This window comes from Phocoena sinus, chromosome 9 (genome assembly GCF_008692025.1).
Source record: "Phocoena sinus isolate mPhoSin1 chromosome 9, mPhoSin1.pri, whole genome shotgun sequence".
In the NCBI taxonomy this organism is placed as follows: domain Eukaryota; kingdom Metazoa; phylum Chordata; class Mammalia; order Artiodactyla; family Phocoenidae; genus Phocoena; species Phocoena sinus.
In genome coordinates, this window is record NC_045771.1 from 100,743,623 (window position 1) to 100,763,063 (window position 19,441).

At 38.5% G+C, this 19,441-nt stretch overlaps 1 long non-coding RNA gene across 2 annotated transcripts in view; it reads right to left on the bottom strand.

The window, feature by feature from the left end:
• Window positions 1–19,441, bottom strand: part of LOC116759305 — a 124,461-nt gene that overhangs the window by 8,124 nt on the left and 96,896 nt on the right. The window lies entirely within an intron of this gene.

Here is a 19,441-nt window from a genome sequence, read left to right on the forward strand (position 1 = left end):
ACTTAGTTTTGTTGTGATTTTTCAATGCACCAATAGATAACTAATACATAAAAATAAAACTATTATTGCATATATATGTTTTTTATTGAGCACAATGTATATGCTTCACTAATTTTGAAGCTCTTGACTTAAAATCATATGATATTAGGAGACAATTTCCAGAATGGTGGCATAAGGACCTCCATGGACCCCCTCCCCAGTGAAATAACCTACCTGGTAAAAATTAGAAAAGAAACTCAACCATTTTAAATCTCTGGAAGCACACACAGAAAGGAAGAAGCATTTGTTTAAGAATATCTACTTGGTAAGAACAGTAGAAGTCTGTGGCATTGGAGCCGTGACTCGCTCTTTTTCCTTGCTCTAGCTCAGCAAAGTGGAAGCTTCACTCTGCAGAGCTGTAGCCAAGAACATAGTGCTCCCTTTTCCATCAGCTCCCAGTCAAGGGCTGTGGTGCCTCTACTTGAGGGGCAGGCCACCAGCTCAGTGTTGCAGAGGCTGTATTTGAAGCAAGAGCAGTGAGAAGTCTGGGGATCCCTTCCTCCACCTAACTGCTACTCACAGGACAGAAACTACCCAGGCATGGCAGACCAAGAATACTGGGACCCCAGTTGCCTTCACCTCAGCATATAGGCCAGAGTCTGTATCCCAGGGGAGGAAAGCAGAGAAGTCCAGAGGCAGCTGCCCCAGCCCAGTGACCTGTTTGTGAAGCAGAGTATCAGTCTGAGAGAAGTGGGCCACTGAGCTGGTCCCCACCTCCAGAGCAGTGACACAGAGGTTTTGCCCAACAGGATATGTAGGTCATAAGAACACAGAGCTTTAAAGCTCTACCCAAGGGAACTATTTAGAACAGAGTGTGGGGAAATTCAAGCCTAAGGGTGCTCTGGAAAACAATGGAGGTAAGCAGTGATAATAAGCAATTAAAAGGAGGCTGGAAGCTTCATGAGAGCAACAGGCTACAGTGTAAACAAGCTAGAAGTTTATCAGAGAAAGCCAGGGAAAGAGACAGTGAAAAAGAGCCCTCCTGTGGTCAGAACAAACCTCAACAAGTGGGCTCAAGGATTTGGGTCAGAATAGGTAGCATTTTATGCCCAAAAGCTTATTGAAAACAGTCAGCCAGCAATTAATGGAGACTGAGAGCTGGATGTGATACCAAGGTAGGCAGACAGTTTAACATAATCACAGGGAAGGAGAAAGTCAAATGGAACCCTGCTAAATCCACTACAATTGCAGAGTAACTGCACATGCTCCAGGCTGCACCTTCTGAGGAGTGGCATCAGAAGTTGTACACTGCAGGGAATTATACGTCATTACATAGTTCAGCAGTCACTAAACAAACAAACAAACAAAAAACATTAGCAAAGCAACAAGAAGCCTTACAAAGAGTATGGGAGCAGGGTGGGAGGGATCAGCATCCATTGTTGCTAGAATAGTGTGTTCAAAATGACCAGTTTTAAACAAAAAATTACAAGATTTCCAAATAAAAAGGAAAATGTGTTCCATACACAAGAAAAAAAGCAGGCAACAGAAACTGGCTTTGAGAGTGTACGGATTTCAAACTTAGAAAGACTTCAAAGAAGCAGTTAAGACTTCAAAGAACTAAAATAAACAGTGCTTAAAGCAATAAAGGAAGTTATAATATGACTCATCAAATAAAGAATAACAATTAAGAGAGATAAATTATGAAAAGAACCAAATGGAAAATATGAACTTGTAAAATACAATAACTAAAATAAAAATTTTACTAAATGGGCTCAGCGTAGACTTGAGCTGGCAGAACAAAGAATCACTGAATTTAAAGTGAGAGGGATCATGCAATCTGAACAACAACAAAATAATTTAAAAAAAGATGTACAGAGCTTTAGAGAAAGTGGGATACCATAAACTACAACAACATATGTGTAATGGGATTAAAGAGTTAGAGGAAAGATAGGAATAGAAAAATGTTTTTAAAAATAATGGCTGAAAACTCAAAATTTGATGAAAAACAATCTAAAATTCATCCAACTGCAAGTAGTATAAACCCAATGAGATTCACATGCAGACACATCACAGTGTAAGACAAACTCTTGAAAGCAACAACCTTCGTGTTTTCAGGAACTCCAATAAAATGAACAGCTGACTGATCGCTAGAAACAATGGAGGCCAGAAGGCAATGGCACAACGTATTCAAATTCCTAAAAGAAAACTGTCAAAAGAGAATCTTATCTCCACCAAAACCATATTTCAAAAATGAGGGTAAAATAAAAACATTTCAAGATACACAAAGTTTTAGAAAATTTATTATTAGCAGACCTGCTGTGTAAGAAATACTAAAATAAGTTTTTCAGACCTAGAGCAAGTGACCCCATACAGTAACTTAAATTTATACAAAGAAATAAACAGTACCAGTAAAGATAATTATGTAATTGTGAAAGGCAGTATAAATTCATAGTTTATCACTTAATTTATATAACAATCAACTGTATAAAGCAGTATACACATATATGTATTGTTGGGCTTGTAACATATAGAAATGTAATATATTTGACAATACCAGCATGAAAGAGGTGAATGGGAGCAAAGCTATATTGGAGTAAGGAAATGACAGCAGAGAACAATTCAAATGTACAAGAACAAGAAGAGAACCAGAAATTGCAAAAAGGAAGGTTAATAGAACAAACACTAGAAATATATATTTTCTTTCCTTTATTGTCAACTTTAAACATAACATAAAGTTATATAAGTTAATAATTATCACAATGTATTGCAAATTTTGTAGCATATATAGAGGTCTTAAAAAAAGGGGAAGAGGAAAAAGAGGAAAACTGAAATACCATTTCTATATCTCACTGGAATTATTTAATATAAATCTGAAGTACATTCTGACAACTTAATATATATATGGTAAGCCCAAAATACATAAAATAACAAAATAAGAATATTATAAAAGGAATTAAATTTACACAACTTATTAAAGGAATTAAAAGTTACACTAAAAAACGCTTGATGCAAAAGAAAACAGTAAGTGAGGAAGACTGGAACAAAAATGACAAGATACATATAGAAAATAAAATGTGAAATGTCAGACATATTTCTAATTATATCAATACTAACATTAAGTGTGAATAGATTAAACACTCCAATCAAAAGGCAGAGATTGGCAGTGTGGATAAAGAAACACGATCCAGTTTTATGACGCCTACAGGAAACACCCTTTAAATTCAAAGATTCAATTTGGTTGAAAGTAAAAGGATGAAAAAAATATGTAAGCAACAAACATAAGAAAGCTGGAGTGGTTATACTAATATGAGAAAAATGTACTTGAAAACAAAAAAATATTACTAGACATAGAGACATTTTATACATATTAAAATTCTATAAATTTTATAAAAGGACCAATCCAACAGAAAGCTATAACAATTATAAACATACATGCACCTAACAATAGAGTAACAAAATAAATAAAATTGATAACAGAATTGATAAAAGAAATCAACAATTCAATAATAATAGTTGAGGACTTTAATACTCCATTTTTAATAATGGATAAAACAACTAGACAGAAGAACAGGAAATAGAAGACCTCAAGTCTAGTCTACTAGACCAAACAGACATCTGTAGAACACACACTCAACAACAGTAGAACACACATTTTTCTCAAGTATACATGGAATGAACTCCAGGATATACTAATGTGCTAGGCCATAAAACAAGCCCCAGTAGAATTAAAAGGACTGAAGTAAAACAAAATATGGTTTCTGACTGCAAAAAAATAAAATTCAAAATAAAAAACAAATAAATTTGGAAAATTAAGAAATATAGGGATATCAAGCAACACACAGCTAAATATCTGAAGAGGAGATCACAAAGGAGATTTAAAAATACTTTGTGATGATTGAAAATGAAGACACAAAATACCAAAACTATGGAATGCAGCTAAAACAGTGCATAGGGCAAAATTTGCGGCTGTAAATGTCTATACCAACAAGATCTCCACTCAAAAACCTAATATTCCACCTGAAAACACTGGAAAAAGGAGAGCGATCTAAAGCCAATGCAAACACAAAGGAAAAAAATAGCAAAGATAAAGTTGAAATTTATTATTTAGGATATAGAAGACAATAGAGAAATTTTTAAAAAAAGGAATTGGTTTCTGGAAAAGATCAACACTAATAACAAACCTTTAGCTAGACCGGCCAAGGAAAAAAAGGGAGAAGGCTCAAGTTACTAACATCAAGGATGAGAGAGAATATTACTATCAACTTTATAGAAGCAAAACAGAGTATGAGGAAATATTATGAACAACTGTGGTAGTTTCTGACTTAAAGTCTGACATAAATATAGCTACCTTTGCTCACTTTTTTAGTTTCCATCTGCATGGAACATCTTTTTCCATACCTTCAGTTTCAATCTGTGTGAGTCCTTAAAGCTGAAGTTGAGTCTCTTGTGGGCAGCATATAGTTGGATCTTTTATTTTTTAATTTTTATTTATTTATTTATTTATTTATTTATTTGTGGTACGTGGGTCTCTTACCATTGTGGCCTCTCCCGCTGAGGAGCACAGGCTCCGGATGTGCAGGCTCAGCGGCCATGGCTCACGGGCCCAGCTGCTCCGTGGCATGTGGGATCCTCCTGGACCGGGGCACGAACCCGTGTCCCCTGCATCGGCAGGCGGACTCCCAACCACTGCACCACCAGGGAAGCCCTGGATGTTTTATTTTTAAATCCAATCAGCCACCCTATATCTTTTGCTCAGATAATTTAATATATAATTTACATTTAAAGTAATTATTTATAGTTATGGACTTACCATTGCCAATTTGTGAATTGTTTTCTGGCTATTTTGTAATTTCTTTCTTCCTCTCTTTCTGTCTTCCTTTGTGATTTGATGATTTTCTGTAGTGGTATGCTTTCATTCCTTTCTCTTTATTTTTGTGTACTTACTATAGGTTTTTGCTTTGTGGTTACCATGAGGCTTACAAAAAACAACTTACAGTTACAACAGCCAACAAATTAACTGCATACAAAACTATAAAAAATCCCACATTTTATGTTTTTGATGTCACAATTTACATTTTAATGTGGTACAAACATTAATACATTATTATAGCTAAAGTTATTTTTAACGGTTTAAAAAACTTTTATATTAGATTTTTAAGTTATTTTCACACAATTACTGTATCAGAGTACTCTGAATTTGACAATATGCTTTCCTTACAGGAAAAGTGAGTTTTATATTTTCACGTTTTCATGTTGCTAATTAGTGTCCTTTTGTTTCAGCTTGAAGAACTCCCTTTAGCATTTCTTGTAAGGTAGGTCTAGGGGTGATGAACTGCCTCAACTTATTTTGGTCAGGGAACTTCTTTATCTCTTCTTCTTTTCTACAGGAAATCTCTGATGCATAATTTTAAATGACTTGCCTTTGAGTTCATGAATTCTTTCTTCTACTTGATCAAATCTGTTTTGACACTCTTTACTGGTGAATTTTCACTTCATTATGTTCTTCAACTCTTCTCTTAGGTTCTTTTTTAATAGTTTCTGTCTCTTTATTGCACTTCTCATTCTGTTCATGTGTTTTTCCTGATTGTGATGAGTTGTCTGTGTTCTCTTGTAGCTCGCGGAGCTTCCTTAAAACAATAATTTGGAATCTTTGCTGGACCATTCACACATCTCCATTTCTTTGGGGTTGGTTATTGAAATAATACTGTCTTCCTTTGATTCACAATACCAAAGGAGTTTTCATGTTTTTTGATGTCTTGAGTCTTGTCTTGCTGTCCTCACATTTGAAGATGCAGTCACCTCCTCCACTCTTTACTGACTAGCTTTGGGAAAGAAATGCCTTCACCAGTCAGCCTGGTTAGGGATTCTGAGGGTCTCTCAGACCTTCTCTATGGATTCATCTATTCCACACCTCTTGTTCCCTCTGAGGAAGAATTCTTAAGAGCCTTCTTTTGATCCTGCAAAGCCAGACTTGGTGCTTCCTGTTGGTTTTCCTTAAGGTAGTGTCCTGTATGTGGGCCTTCATCTAGTCCTGCTATCTGTGTGAAATATTTGCACTCACTGTCTGCACAGGTGCTTTTGGGGACTCAGCCAGAGGAAAAAGGGAGTGAGGCATGTGGAGTGTTTGGGTGCCCTGGGCCATTTGGGGATCAATAAGAGAGGCATCACAGGTGGATCATGGCAGTCTTCCTGATGGAGATTGCAGAGCAGTTGGTAGGATATGGGCCTCTCTTTCCTACTCCCAGGCTGTCTCAACCTCTCAGCTGTGCTGATCACCTCAGTAATCTGGGAGAGACAATAAAGAAGTGGGCCTCTTGAACAGCACTTCACATGTCTGGGGTAGCTGTGTGCTCACTCAGTATGCTCTCACTTTCCCACATGGGAGACACTGTGGGCCAAGGGGGGCTCTCTTGGCACTGAACTGTGCCTCCTCTGGAGAGAAATTACATGGTTAAAGTGAAACTATCTTTTTTCTTTCTTCAGTGCATCTATTCTAGGATTTCTTCTCTGATGATGTGCTGGAATTTCTCTGCCAAAATCCTGGAGTCCCACAGAAGTGCTCCTGTCCGTGGGTAGTTGTCAAATGTGACACTTCTATGGGGGGATGATGGTAGAAAACTCCTATTCCATCATCTTGCTACACCACTCACAACATCTCTTTGAACTTTCTAGTGGTTGCTCTAGAGTTTAAATGTACATCTTTAACTCATCACAGTCAATTGGAAATTATAAGTTCACATATAGTGTAAAAACCTTACAACCATAAGGTTTATTCTCTTGCATTTTTTGTGCTATATTTGTCATAGATTTTAATTCTCTATATATAATAAACCCCACAATACATTATTTTTCGCTTTAGGAAGTCAATTATCTTTTAAAGTAATTTAAAATAAGGAATAATATACTTTATATATACTCTTGTATTTACCATTTATATTTATAGCACTTTTCATTCATTTCTGTACTTTGGTGTTTTGATTTATTGTCATCCTTATTTGGCCTAAAGAACTTCCTTTATCTTCAGTTTATGTTGTTTTTCTGAAAAATTTTTCAGTGGCCTTTATTTTTGAAGTATATTTTCACTGAGTATAGAATTCTGGATGGATTTTTAAAAAATATTAATACTTTAAAGATGTCAATCTTTGGGTGGGAGCAGAGATGAATAGGCAAAGCACAGAGGATTTTTAGGGCAGTAAAAGTTTTCTGTATGATATTATAACAATTGGTATATATCATTATACATTTGTCTAAACTCATTGAATATACAATATCAAGAGTGAAGCTCTAGGTAAGCCATGGGCTTTGGATGATTATGGTATGTCAGTGTAGGTCCATTCTTGTTTTAAAAAAATGTACCATTCTGCTGAGTGATATTGATGATTGGGGAGGTTACACATGTTTGGGATGGTGGGGTATATGGGAGATCTCTGTACCTTCCTCTTGATTTTATTGTAAACCTAAATCTGCTTTAAAAAAAAATTAAGTCTAAAAAATTAGTAGACCATTTGTTGAAAATCTTGCATGCTTCTTAAAACAAAGAAAGCACTTCAAGAAAATTGTCAGTCCATTGTCTTCCAGGTTGCATATTTTGGGGAAGTCTGTTGTCATCCTTGTATTTGTTTTCCTGTGTGTCATGTGTCTTCTCCTTCCTCTGATGCTTTCAAGATTTACTCTGTATCTTTGTTTTTCAGCAATTTGACTGTAGTGTGTGTGTGTGTGTGTGTGTGTGTGTGTGTGTGTATCCTAATTGGTGTTTGAGTTTCTTAGATTTATATGGTTTTTTTTCCTTAATTTTGGAAGATTCTTGGCCATTATTTCCTAAAGTATCTTTTTTGTCATGTTTTCTCTTTCTTCTTCTTCTTTGGAGACATCAATTTCATGTATGTTATACAGTTTGATGTTTTCTCACAGCTCATGGATACTCTATTTTTTTCACCCTTTTTTCTCTTTGTGTTTCGGTTTGGATAATTTCTATTGACCTAGTGTGTTCACTGATTCTTTCTTCAGCTGTGTCCTGTCTGCTGATAAACCCACTTAAGGAATTCTTCATTTCTGATATTGTGTGTGTGTGCATTTTTCTACCATCTACATTTGAACCTTTTTATAGTTTATATTTATCTGGTAAAATTCCCCTTATTTTCTCTGTGTTGTTTGTCTTTTCTGTTAGATCTTTTAGCACATAAGTCATAGTTATTTGAAATATCCATCTGATAGTTTCAGTGTCTGGATCTTTTGTGGTTCTGACTTCGTTGCTTCCTTTTTCTCTTAAGGTTGATTTTATTTGTGTTTGTTCTGCTTCATAATTTTTGAGTGGATCCTGAACATTGTGTGTAGAACAGTAAACACAAAAGTAAATAGTATTTACTCCCCAAATGGATATACCTATTTTTAGGCCATTGAAACCATACATCTATGTTATTTCATTTTAATAAAAGATGCCAAGCTAACCTAATGAGGGAAAGGGGTAGTATTAAAAAAAAGGTACTGGAGTAATTGGATATCAATATCCAAAAAAAAAAAAAAAAAAGTAACAGAGTGTAAGAAAGAAAGAGAAAGAAAACAGAAGGAAAGTAAAGAAAAAGAAACTCAACACTTACCTTGCCCTACATAAAAAAAAATTAACACAAAAATGTATCATAGGGGCTTCCCTGGTGGTGCAGTGGTTGAGAGTCCGCCTGCTGATGCAGGGGACATGGGTTCGTGTCCCGGTCCAAGATCCCACATGCCGCGGAGCGGCTGGGCCCATGAGCCATGGCTGCTGAGCCTGCGCATCCAGAGCCTGTGCTCTGCAACGGGAGAGGCCACAACAGTGAGAGGCCCGTGTACCGCAAAAAAAAAAAAAAGTATCATATACATGTACCACAATGTTCATTGCAGCACTATTTACAATAGCCAGGACGTGGAAGCAACCTAAATGTCCATCGACAGATGAATGGATAAAGAAGATGTGGCACATATATACAATGGAATATTACTCAACCATAAAAAGGAACAAAATTGAGTTATTTGTAGTGAGGTGGATGGACCTAGAGTCTGTCATACAGAGCGAAGTAAGTCAGAAAGAGAAAAATATTGTATGCTAATGCATATATATGGAATCTAAAGAAATGGTACAGATGAACCTAGTGGCAGGGCAGGAATAAAGATGCAGACGTAGAGAATGGACTTGAGGACACACTGGTGGAAGGGGAAGCTGGGATGAAGTGAGAGAGTAGCATTGACATATATACACTACCAAATGTAAAACAGATAGCTAGTGGTAAGCTGCTGCATAGCACAAGGAGATCAGCTTGGTGCTTTGTGACCACCTAGAGGGGTGGGATAGGGAGGGTGGGAGGGAGGCTCAAGAGGGAGGGGATATGGGGATATATGTATACATATAGCTGATTCACTTTGTTCTACAGCAGAAACTAACACAGCTTTGTAAAGCTATAATACTACAATAAAGATGTAAAAAAAATGTATCATAAACCTAAATATAAGACCTTAAATTCTAAAACTTTAAGAATGAAGCAAATGCAAAAATCTTTAGAAGCTTAGGTTAGGCAAATATTGCTTAGAGCTTGAGCATAATCATAAAATGAAAAATACTGATAAACTGGATTTTAACAAAATTTAAGCTGTGCTTTCAAAACACACTGTTAATAAGATGAAAAGACATATTGGAAGAAAATCTTTAAAAACTTGATATAAGGTAAAAGAATTATACCCAGAATATATAAAGAATACTTACAATCCAATAATAAGAGATAAGCAACTCAATTTTTAAATGGGCAAAAATTGGACACTTCAGAAAAGAATGTATGTGGATGGCAAGTGAGCACATAGAAAGATGCTTCATATTATTATTTATTAGGGAAACGTAAGTTAAATCCACCACTACTACATACCTACTAATTGCCTAAAATGGAAAATATTTTTTAACACTAATTCCTGGCAAGAATGTGGAGAAACTGGAACACCTGTACGTTATCTATCAGAAGTCAAAACAGTACAAATAGATTGGAAAATATTTTAGCAGTTACTTGTAAAGTTAAACATACAGTTAACATACGACCCATCCCTACCCTAGGTATTTACTCAAGAGAAATGAAAACATTTGCCTACACAAAGACCTGTAGGTGAATGTTTGCTTCAGCTTTATTCATAATAGCCCCAAACTGGAAACAGTCCAAATGTTTATCAACTAGTAAATGCATAAACAATTTGAGATACAACCGTCAATGTACTCAGTGATAATAATGAAGGAACTATGGATACATGCATCAATAAGTTAAAAAACATTATGCTAATGGAAAAAAGCCAGATACAAAGGTTACATATTCTAGGATTGATACTGTATGATTATATTCATATGACATTCTGGAAAAGGCACAATTATAGGGACATAAATGAAATTAGTGGTTTCCAGGGGCTGGGATGGGGAGAAGAGGGCTGACTGCAAAAGAGGCAGGAGGAGGCTTTTAAGTGTGATAGAAATGCTCTATATATTTGATTATGGGGGTGGTTACATGACTAAAATTTCATTTAGAAACTATTGTTTATACATATTTTTTAGAAAAATTTTAAGTTTACAGAAAAATTGTAGAGTATGGAGGGTTGCCATCTACCACATTATTAACATCTTATACTAGTGTGGTACATTTGTTACAGTAATAAACTGATATTGAAACATTTTAATAAATAAAGTCTATACTTTTTTCAGATTTCCTTGGTTTTTATCTAATGTCCATTATATTTAGTTGTCATGTCTTCTCAAGCTCCTCTCGGCTCTGATGGTTTTAGAAGTTTTTCAAACAGATTAAAATTTTGTTTCTAATTTCAAGATTTTTGAGACATCATTTCTTTTAATAGAAATCATACATTTCTATTTTAATAGAAATCATACAATAAATAACAAGTAAAAATATGACATAAAATCATGACATACTAACAATTAAAAAACATCACTTTCAACTTTCAAATGAGCTGGTTTTGTAATATACTTACAAATTATCTGCTAGACAACATACTACTCACACAACAATGTATAATGTCATCAAATGCATAACTCATTTTCAATTTTAGAAGTTCAAGAAATACTTTGGCGTGAAATACTTGTGGCAAAGTGTGTATCTGTCTTGCCTAAACATTTTCATTTTCTCTCTTCATGTCATAAATTATTGTGAAGATTATTCTTTGTCTTAAAGGTAATTTTTGTAAAAGTAATGCCAACTGAAAAAACAATTGCACAATGTCTGAGTTGTGAGTTAAGTTTTAAAGCTTTATTTGGGGCAAAATGAGGACTATAGCCCAGGAGACAGCATTTCAGTTTCTGGAGAAACTGCTCCAAAGAGGTAGGGGAAAGGTCAGTATATATCAATATGTGATTTTAGTGAATGGGGAGTATATGCAGTCAGCAGATTTTTTTTTCTCACTGCTGTGGCCTATCCCATTGCAGAGCACAGGCCCCAACCGCACAGGCTCAGCGGCCATGGCTCACGGGCCCAGCCGCTCCGTGGCATGTGGGATCTTCCCGGACTGGGGCACGAACCCGTGTCCCCTGCATCGGCAGGCGGACTCTCAACCACTGTGCCACCAGGGAAGCCCACCTCCAGTGAACTTTTATGCAAAGCAACCATCTCCAGGTTCCTCCTAAAACCTAAAAAGGCTGACTTTCCCTTGGTCTCTTTGGACTTGCCTTTGGCTCCCTGTAGCTTGCATGTCCCGAATTGCAGTTCTTTGCAATTCCCAAATAACTCATCTTGCCTTCTTTAAAAACAAAACAAACAAAAAAAACCCACCAAAAAAACAATGTTATTTCATTTTTAAGGTTGACACATTCAAATGTCTTTATTTGTTCAACATAAATATTTCCTATGTCATTTGTCTTTAAAAGCAACCTTTTATGTAGCTGCTTAAAATACCATATTAATGAATAGTATGGCTGAATATTTAAGTTGTTTCTAATTATTCGTTACTATAAATAATGCTGTAATGAAGACCTTGGTACATAGATTTTGCCACATTCTTATTATCAGACTTTTCTCAGTTTACAGTTTAAGATTGGAGAAGCATCACCAAACTGCTCTCTATGGGACCTCAAAACATATCACCTTATAAGCCCCAAAGTAGCTTTCCTGCATAGTTTCATTTCATCTGAACCAAGAGAATGAAATTACTGATTTCATGCTGGCTAACTCAAAGAGCTGTCTGCCCAGAAGGGAAGGTTGTCCAGCACCAAGACATATTTGTCCAGGCCAAAGTCAGCTCTGCAGTCCAGTCTGTGGTTCTGGTCAGCTCTAATATAGGTGCAAAAAAATTATCTCACCAAACTGCAAGGAGCATTCAAACACAAAAAAAGTTCTAAGGTTAATTCATAGAGCGATATTTTTTACTAACAATATCATTTGATACCATGTAAAATATGTATTCTTATAAATAAGGAAAAACCAAAAATATAAACGTCTGTTTTCCTAGGGTGGAAGAATCATAAAACATTTGAAATAGTATAATAATATAACTTCTAATAAACACAATATATATTACCTTATGTGCTATTATTTCTTGGTAAATTAATTTTTTTCTTAATAGAAAGCTATATGATAATCTTCTGTTGCAACTACTGGTTGATGAATACCTCTGTCATCCAAGAGTAGCCTCTTAGTTTAAAGGAAACCACAAATTAACTTTTAATGGTACATGGTTTATATTAACGATACAGGCAAGCCTTATCTCCATACTGTAGTTCTAGCAGCTGTGTGTACAGAATCAATTAGTCATTTGTCAATGGTAGGGCAATTAGTTCACTGCAGCTTCTAATTCAGTCCCTTTCCTGCTGTCAGAGCTTTGCTGTCCTCAAAATATTTGCAATAGACCTTGAAATCTACCTTATTTTACTTAAATACTGAAACCCAAGAGGCCTGAAGTTATCAGTAAACAAGAAAAGAAATTCCATCTTGTGCCTGGAAGCAAGGTCCTGATTCACGTTTGATGACTCACTCAAAGAATGTTTTGCATTCCCATCCACCCATCAGATGTATATAAAATGAACAGCATGCTTATGTTTGGATCTCTCTCAGAATTTACCATGTTGAGTCTCTATCTGCCCTGTTCGCTGAAGAAAGCCATGTGGTGTGGGGAATGTGGGTGAAGCAATGAACTCAGAATCGAAAAGGTCTGGTGCTTGGCCTGTGAAGAGGAAGCTGGGAGATCTTGGTGAATAACCTCACCTCATTGGCCCTCAATTATTTCACCCAGAAAACAAGCTAGTTGGGCTTCCCTGGTGGCGCAGTGACTGGGAGTCCGCCTGCCGATGCGGGGGATGCGGGTTCATGCCCTGGTCTGGGAAGATCCCACATGCCGCGGAGTGGCTGGGCCCGTGAGCCATGGCCGCTGAGCCTGCGCGTCCAGAGCTCCACAACGGGAGAGGCCGCAACAGTGAGAGGCCCATGTACTGCAAAAAAAAAAAAAAAAAAAAACAAAAAAAACAAAAAAAACAAAAAAAACAAGCTAGTTACGCTAGATGGCCTCTAGGAGTGGGGCCTTTTTAGGTTGACTAGCTTTTGTAAAGAATGACATTGATGAATCCACGATGTGGTCCCAACAGAAAAGCCGTCTTCCTACCATCAGCACCTCAGCCAGCTCTGTCAAAAGTGTACGCCCGCTGCTCTGAAGTGAGCTGGGGGAAAGGGAGTGACAGGCTTATAATGGAACTACTGCAGAAACAGCCTGGCGTACAGGTCCCAACAACACAGGATTAATAACTATGTCCTTATAAACAAAGGAAAGGGTTTGTTTGTTTGTCTGAAACACTGCCTTAATGGAATCTCTGTTTTCCTTTTGTATTAAAGATGGGAGAAACAAGCCTCAAAGATAAACCCAGAATAAATTTACTTCAAGAGTACATTTAAATACATTCAACTTGAAAGAAGAAAGAAGAAGGATTTGTCTTACTAGATACTGACACAGCATTAAAACACAGCAGAACTGGCAAAAGAACAGACAAATAGACCAAGGCGATTTAACAGAGACCTGGGAGAAAGGCATTTGTATAAATGGGAACTTAATATACCATATATCAAATGGGGAAGAATGGACTGTTTCATAGATTCTATTGGGAAAACTGGCTCACTCTATGGAGAAAAACAAAACTGAATCACTCCTTGACACCAGGTGAATTAAAGACCCAAGTGCCAAAGGTAAAATTACAAAGTCAATAGAGAAAAATATAAAAGGATATTCTTTCAACTAGGGACAGGAAAAGTCTCCTTGAACAAAAATTTAAAAAGCAGGCTCAAAGGCAAACATACTGGTGATGTTTTGACAGACGAATTAAAGATTTTCATTCCATGAAATGTAACTATGGGTAATTGGAACATGACAGAATTAGAAAAGCATTTATGATATCTAAAAGTGACATGCAACTTCTGGTTTCTAGTCCAACATATAAAGACGTTGGAAGTCAGAGCTCCCATTCTCAGAACAAGAAAAAGAACTTAAACAAAAATCAACTTTTCTCAGATCTATCAGAGAACTGATCTCAGGGCAAACTAGCATGCCCCAAACTAGAGAGACAGCTGGGCAGATACAGAGAATCACAGCTTACTGGGAGCAAAGCTGCTGTTGGAAAGAGCAGCTGGAAGATGGGAGCTTAAGCCTGGGCCAGCTTGCAAGATAAGAACTCCTGGAGACCCAGCTCTAATTTTACCTCCAGAAGCCCTACCAGGTTCTCAGGGTAAAGATAAGAGAAAAAACCCTCATGCTTCTCGGCAGGGAGAGGAAACATTACCATTTTGAAACACACCCAGGGCATTCCATTCTCCTTAACAAAGAACTGCCCTCAAGAAAAACTATTTTGACAGAGTCTAAGCAACTTGGGTTTTACCACAGCCTAACCAAGGGGGACTGCAGGGGAGGGAAATACCCAACTCCAGCCTTCTCCAGCCTTCCACATCGGGATGGAATATACCCAATTCTACCTCTTTCTAGCCTTCCTGTCTTACTTAAGGTCTTAAGGGTGGGGAGGTGGCAGGAAACTGAGAGTCACTTGTGGAGGTCACAGCCCAGGAGCACAGACTCACAAAAAGACCGAGATGGGATAATAGAATTCTAGAATGCTTTCCCCCCTCCACACCACCACATCAGGTGGCCACATCAGTAGCTCTCTGGTGTAATAATGGGAGTTTACAACTGAACTGGCTGCGAGGCTCAGCCTCTAGAAGGAGTATCTAGGAAAACACAAAGAATACAGGTGAGCAGCTTTTTTCCTAAAAATTCTCAGAGAAGATTTAAGTTTCTGACCTCTACAAACATTAAACACAGTCTACCTCCTACCCAGATAAATATAAAACCTTATATTATATATAAATATACATATAAATATAAAGGCCTGTTAACCTTAGTTCTTTTACCCAGCTATTTTCATGTCCAGCTTTCAACAAAAAATTACACAGCTTGATAAAAGGAAAAAATACAATCCAAAGAGGCAAAGAAAGAATTCCAGACTCAGATATGGCAGGGATAGGGATTTTGGAATAATCAGACTGAGAATTTAAAATAACTATGATTAATATGCTAAGAACTCTGATGGGAAAATCGTCCACATACAAGAATCGGTGAGCAATGTAATTAGAGAACATGTAAACTTTTAGAAAGAATTAAAAGGAAATATGAGAATTAGAAACTCTGAAGCAAAAATAAAGACTGCCTTTCATGGGCTCACCAGCAGCCAGACACATCTGAGGAAAGAATCAGTGCAACAGAAACTTCCCAGGGGACTTCCCCGGTGGCGCAGTGGTTAAGAATCCACCTGCCAATACAGGGGACACGGGTTCAAGTCCTGGTCCGGGAAGATCCCACATGCTGCGGAGCAACTAAGCCTGTGTGCCACAACTACTGAGCCAGCTTGCCACAACTACTGAGCCTGTGCTCTAGAGCCCGCGAGCCACAACTACTGAGCCCGCATGCCACAACTACTGAAGCCCGTGTGCCTAGATCCCATGCTCCGCAACAAAGAGAAGCCACCTCAATGAGAAGCCCGCGCACCGCAACGAAGAGTAGCCCCCGCTTACCACAACTAGAGAAAGCCCGTGCACAGCAACGAAGATCTAATGCAGCCAAATAATAATAATAATAATAATTAATTAATTAAGAAAAAAAAGAAACTTCCCAAATGGGAAAACAAAGAGAGAGAGAGAGAGAAAAACCCCACACATCAGAATATCCAAGGACTGTGGGATAATTATAAAAGGTGTAACGGTGATACACAATTGCTATCTAGAATGCAAAAGAAAATACTGCCAATCAGTAAAAACAGCAATAATAATAAAACATTAATCTCTATTTTCAAGAAACCAGTAAACTCTAGAAACTAGAAAGAGAAGAGGAAAACAAAGCCAAGCTAGGATATGAAGAGATGCTTAAACTCATTCAAAATCATTAAAACAAAAATTTTAAAAAAATGAGGTATCACTTAATACTTCTAGATTGGCAAAAATTAGAATGCTGCATAATGCCAATTGGCAGAGATGTGAGGGTTTGGGAGTGTCCATGCACAAGTGAATGGAGGGTAGACTGGTAGCCACCTTGGGGCCATCTGCTACGTCAGGTGAAGAATGTGTACAGTATGTATACTATGCATCTACCTATACATTCTAAAGAAATTACTGCAAAGGATACAGGGGAGGTGTGTGCAGAGCTCACTGTGAGAGTGAAACAAGAAGAAACAGGGCAGGACACAACCTTTAAAAGAACGACGTAGCCTTGGATATGACATAAACTGGTTAGAACCAACTAGGTCCAAGATGGCAGAAAATTCAACTTCTAGTGGACCTTGAGCCTTATTATACACTCATTGTAATGGATTAACATATGCTAAATAACACACCCACAGGCGCCATGACAGGCCAGAAAGTGTGCGGTGGCCCAATTCCTGGAAGTCCCTGCCTCTTCCCCGAAATAGTTGGAATAATCCTCCCACTCATTAGCCTATGAAATTACCAAGCCCATAAAAACTAACCACGCCATATTTCGGGGCCTCTTGCCTTCTGAGATGGCCCACACTCTGTCTCTGGAGTGTGTATCTCTCTAAATAAATCCACTTCTGGGGCTTCCCTGGTGGCGCAGCGGTTGAGAGTCCGCCTGCCGATGCAGGGGACACGGGTTCGTGCCCCGGTCCCGGTAGATCCCACGTGCCGTGGAGTGGCTGGGCCCATGAGCCATGGCCGCTGAGCCTGCGCATCCGGAGCCTGTACTCCGCAACGGGAGAGGCCACAACAGTGAGAGGCCCGCGTACCGCAAAAAAAAAAAAAAAAAAAAAAAAAAAAAAAAATCCACTTCTTACCTATCGCTTGTTTCTCACTGAATTCTTTCTGTGCATAAAGAGCCTGAACTTTAATAGGTCCTCAGACCAAGTGTGTGATTTTAATTAAAAGACAGTGGGTTCAGGTCCTAATCTGAGTTTTGGCTGGGTTCGAGTCCCGGCCCATGAATTGAAGTCCCCATCTGAGTTGTGGGGTTTCAATAGTAGGAAGCAGGAATCAACCTGGATGGCATCACCAAAAAACAGATGGGAAAACTGCTGTCTGTACCATGCAGAGTCACGCGTGAAACACAGTGAAATATAGTACAGTATTGCTTACCTCAAAACTCACGAGCCCTCGAAAATACATGTCTTGAAAGAATACGAACAAATGGAAATGTATATGTTAAATACATTAGAATGGTTGATCATGGGAAAAGTGGGAGCTGGCAAGTGGCAGTGGAGGATGGAGATAAAAGAAAATTCAAAAGACACAAGAGAGAGAGGACATTCAAGGATCAATGATGGTAATGTGGCCTAAGATGAGCTCTCATCCCTCTGCATCTGTGTTAAGGAGAAAAAAAAGCTAACAAAAAGTTCATGATCAGGACTTCCCTGGTGGTGGTTAAGAATCCGCCTAGCCAATGCAGGGGATACGGTTCGAGCCCTGGTCCAGAAAGATCACACATGCTGTGGAGCAGCTAAGCCCATGCGCCACAACTACTGAGCCTGTGCTCTAGAGCCTACGAGCCACAACTACTGAGCCCGTGAGCCACAACTACTGAAGCCCACGTGCCTAGAGCCCATGCTCCGCAACAAGAGAAGCCACTGCAATGAGAAGCCTGCGCACCACAAGGAAGAGTAGCCCCTGCTCGACACAACTAGAGAAAGCCCACGCGCAGCAACAAAGACCCAATGCAGCCAAAAATAAATAAATAAATTAAAAAAATTTATTTAAAAAAAAAGTTCATGATCAAGGCCATTGAGCATATGGAAAGATTGTGCAAGTGACGGGGTCCCCGTGGTCTGGAAGGGAGCTCGGCCGACTATGTGTGGCAATTCATCTCCCCCCCCCACCTACCTTTTTCTTAATGGGCCAAACTTATAGTGGCCATTTAGGGAAAAGGAAAAGATTAACATTCTCTAAGATTCAGCTATTAAAGCGACTTACTTCAGTGCTATCCAAACTCCAAACATATATTTCCAAGAACCTACTGCCTGTTGTCACATGGATGTCCTGAAGGAACTTCTGATTCAAAAATCAGACACTTTCTCAGCTCTCCTGAAGCCTCTCTTCCCCTGTGCATTGGGGGTGTGCCGCTACCATTGACTCACAACTCTTCCCACTGACCACAATCTCCCACTGCAGGTCACTGAAATCCACCCCTCCTGTACCCTCACTGCCCTGCACTGTCACTGAGTTAGTCCTCAGAGACTCTTCTCTGGATAATTACAACGCATCCCTGTAGGCTTCCTTCCCACACTGTATAAACCAGATCTGCTCATTTCTGCTCCTTGGTTAAAAGCCCTCACTGGGACTCCACTGGCTATGGGTTAGGAGACTCTATGACAGGATTCTATCCCACCTCCATCAGTGCCTCAGTCAGATACAGGCTGGAGTGCTAGGTTCTGCTGTGCTCACAAATCTTAATGGGTGATAGAAACGAAGGTTTATTTCTCACTCACGCTACGTGTCCTTCAAGAGACAGCTGCTGCTCTGATTCATGTCATCTTCATTCTGGAACGCAGGCTGATGGGGCTGCCTCTCGGGATCCTTTCTGGTCAGAGAAAATAGAGAGCAGGGCAAACACACCAACCAGGCTACTAAAGCTTCCCCCAGAAGTGCCTGGAGCCATTCCTGTTCACATTCCATGTGGTCAAGTCTGGCTTTAGTGAGATAGGGAAGTACACCCAGTGCTCTAGGGAGGGACTGCAGATATTCGAGATAAACAGTAAGAGCCCATCACACATAGGTGATTTCCTTTTGATTGGAATCTCTGCCTGGTGCATGCCCAGACATTCTCTAAGGCATATCTTAACTTTTACTTCCTCTGCATTTATATCTCTGACTTTGCGGGTAGAGTTTATTGTTCCTGTAGCATTTGGGACGTGCCTCTACACTCACACGTTCATGTTCTGTGGTAATTGCATATTTCCATGTTTGTCTTCTCATTAGATTTT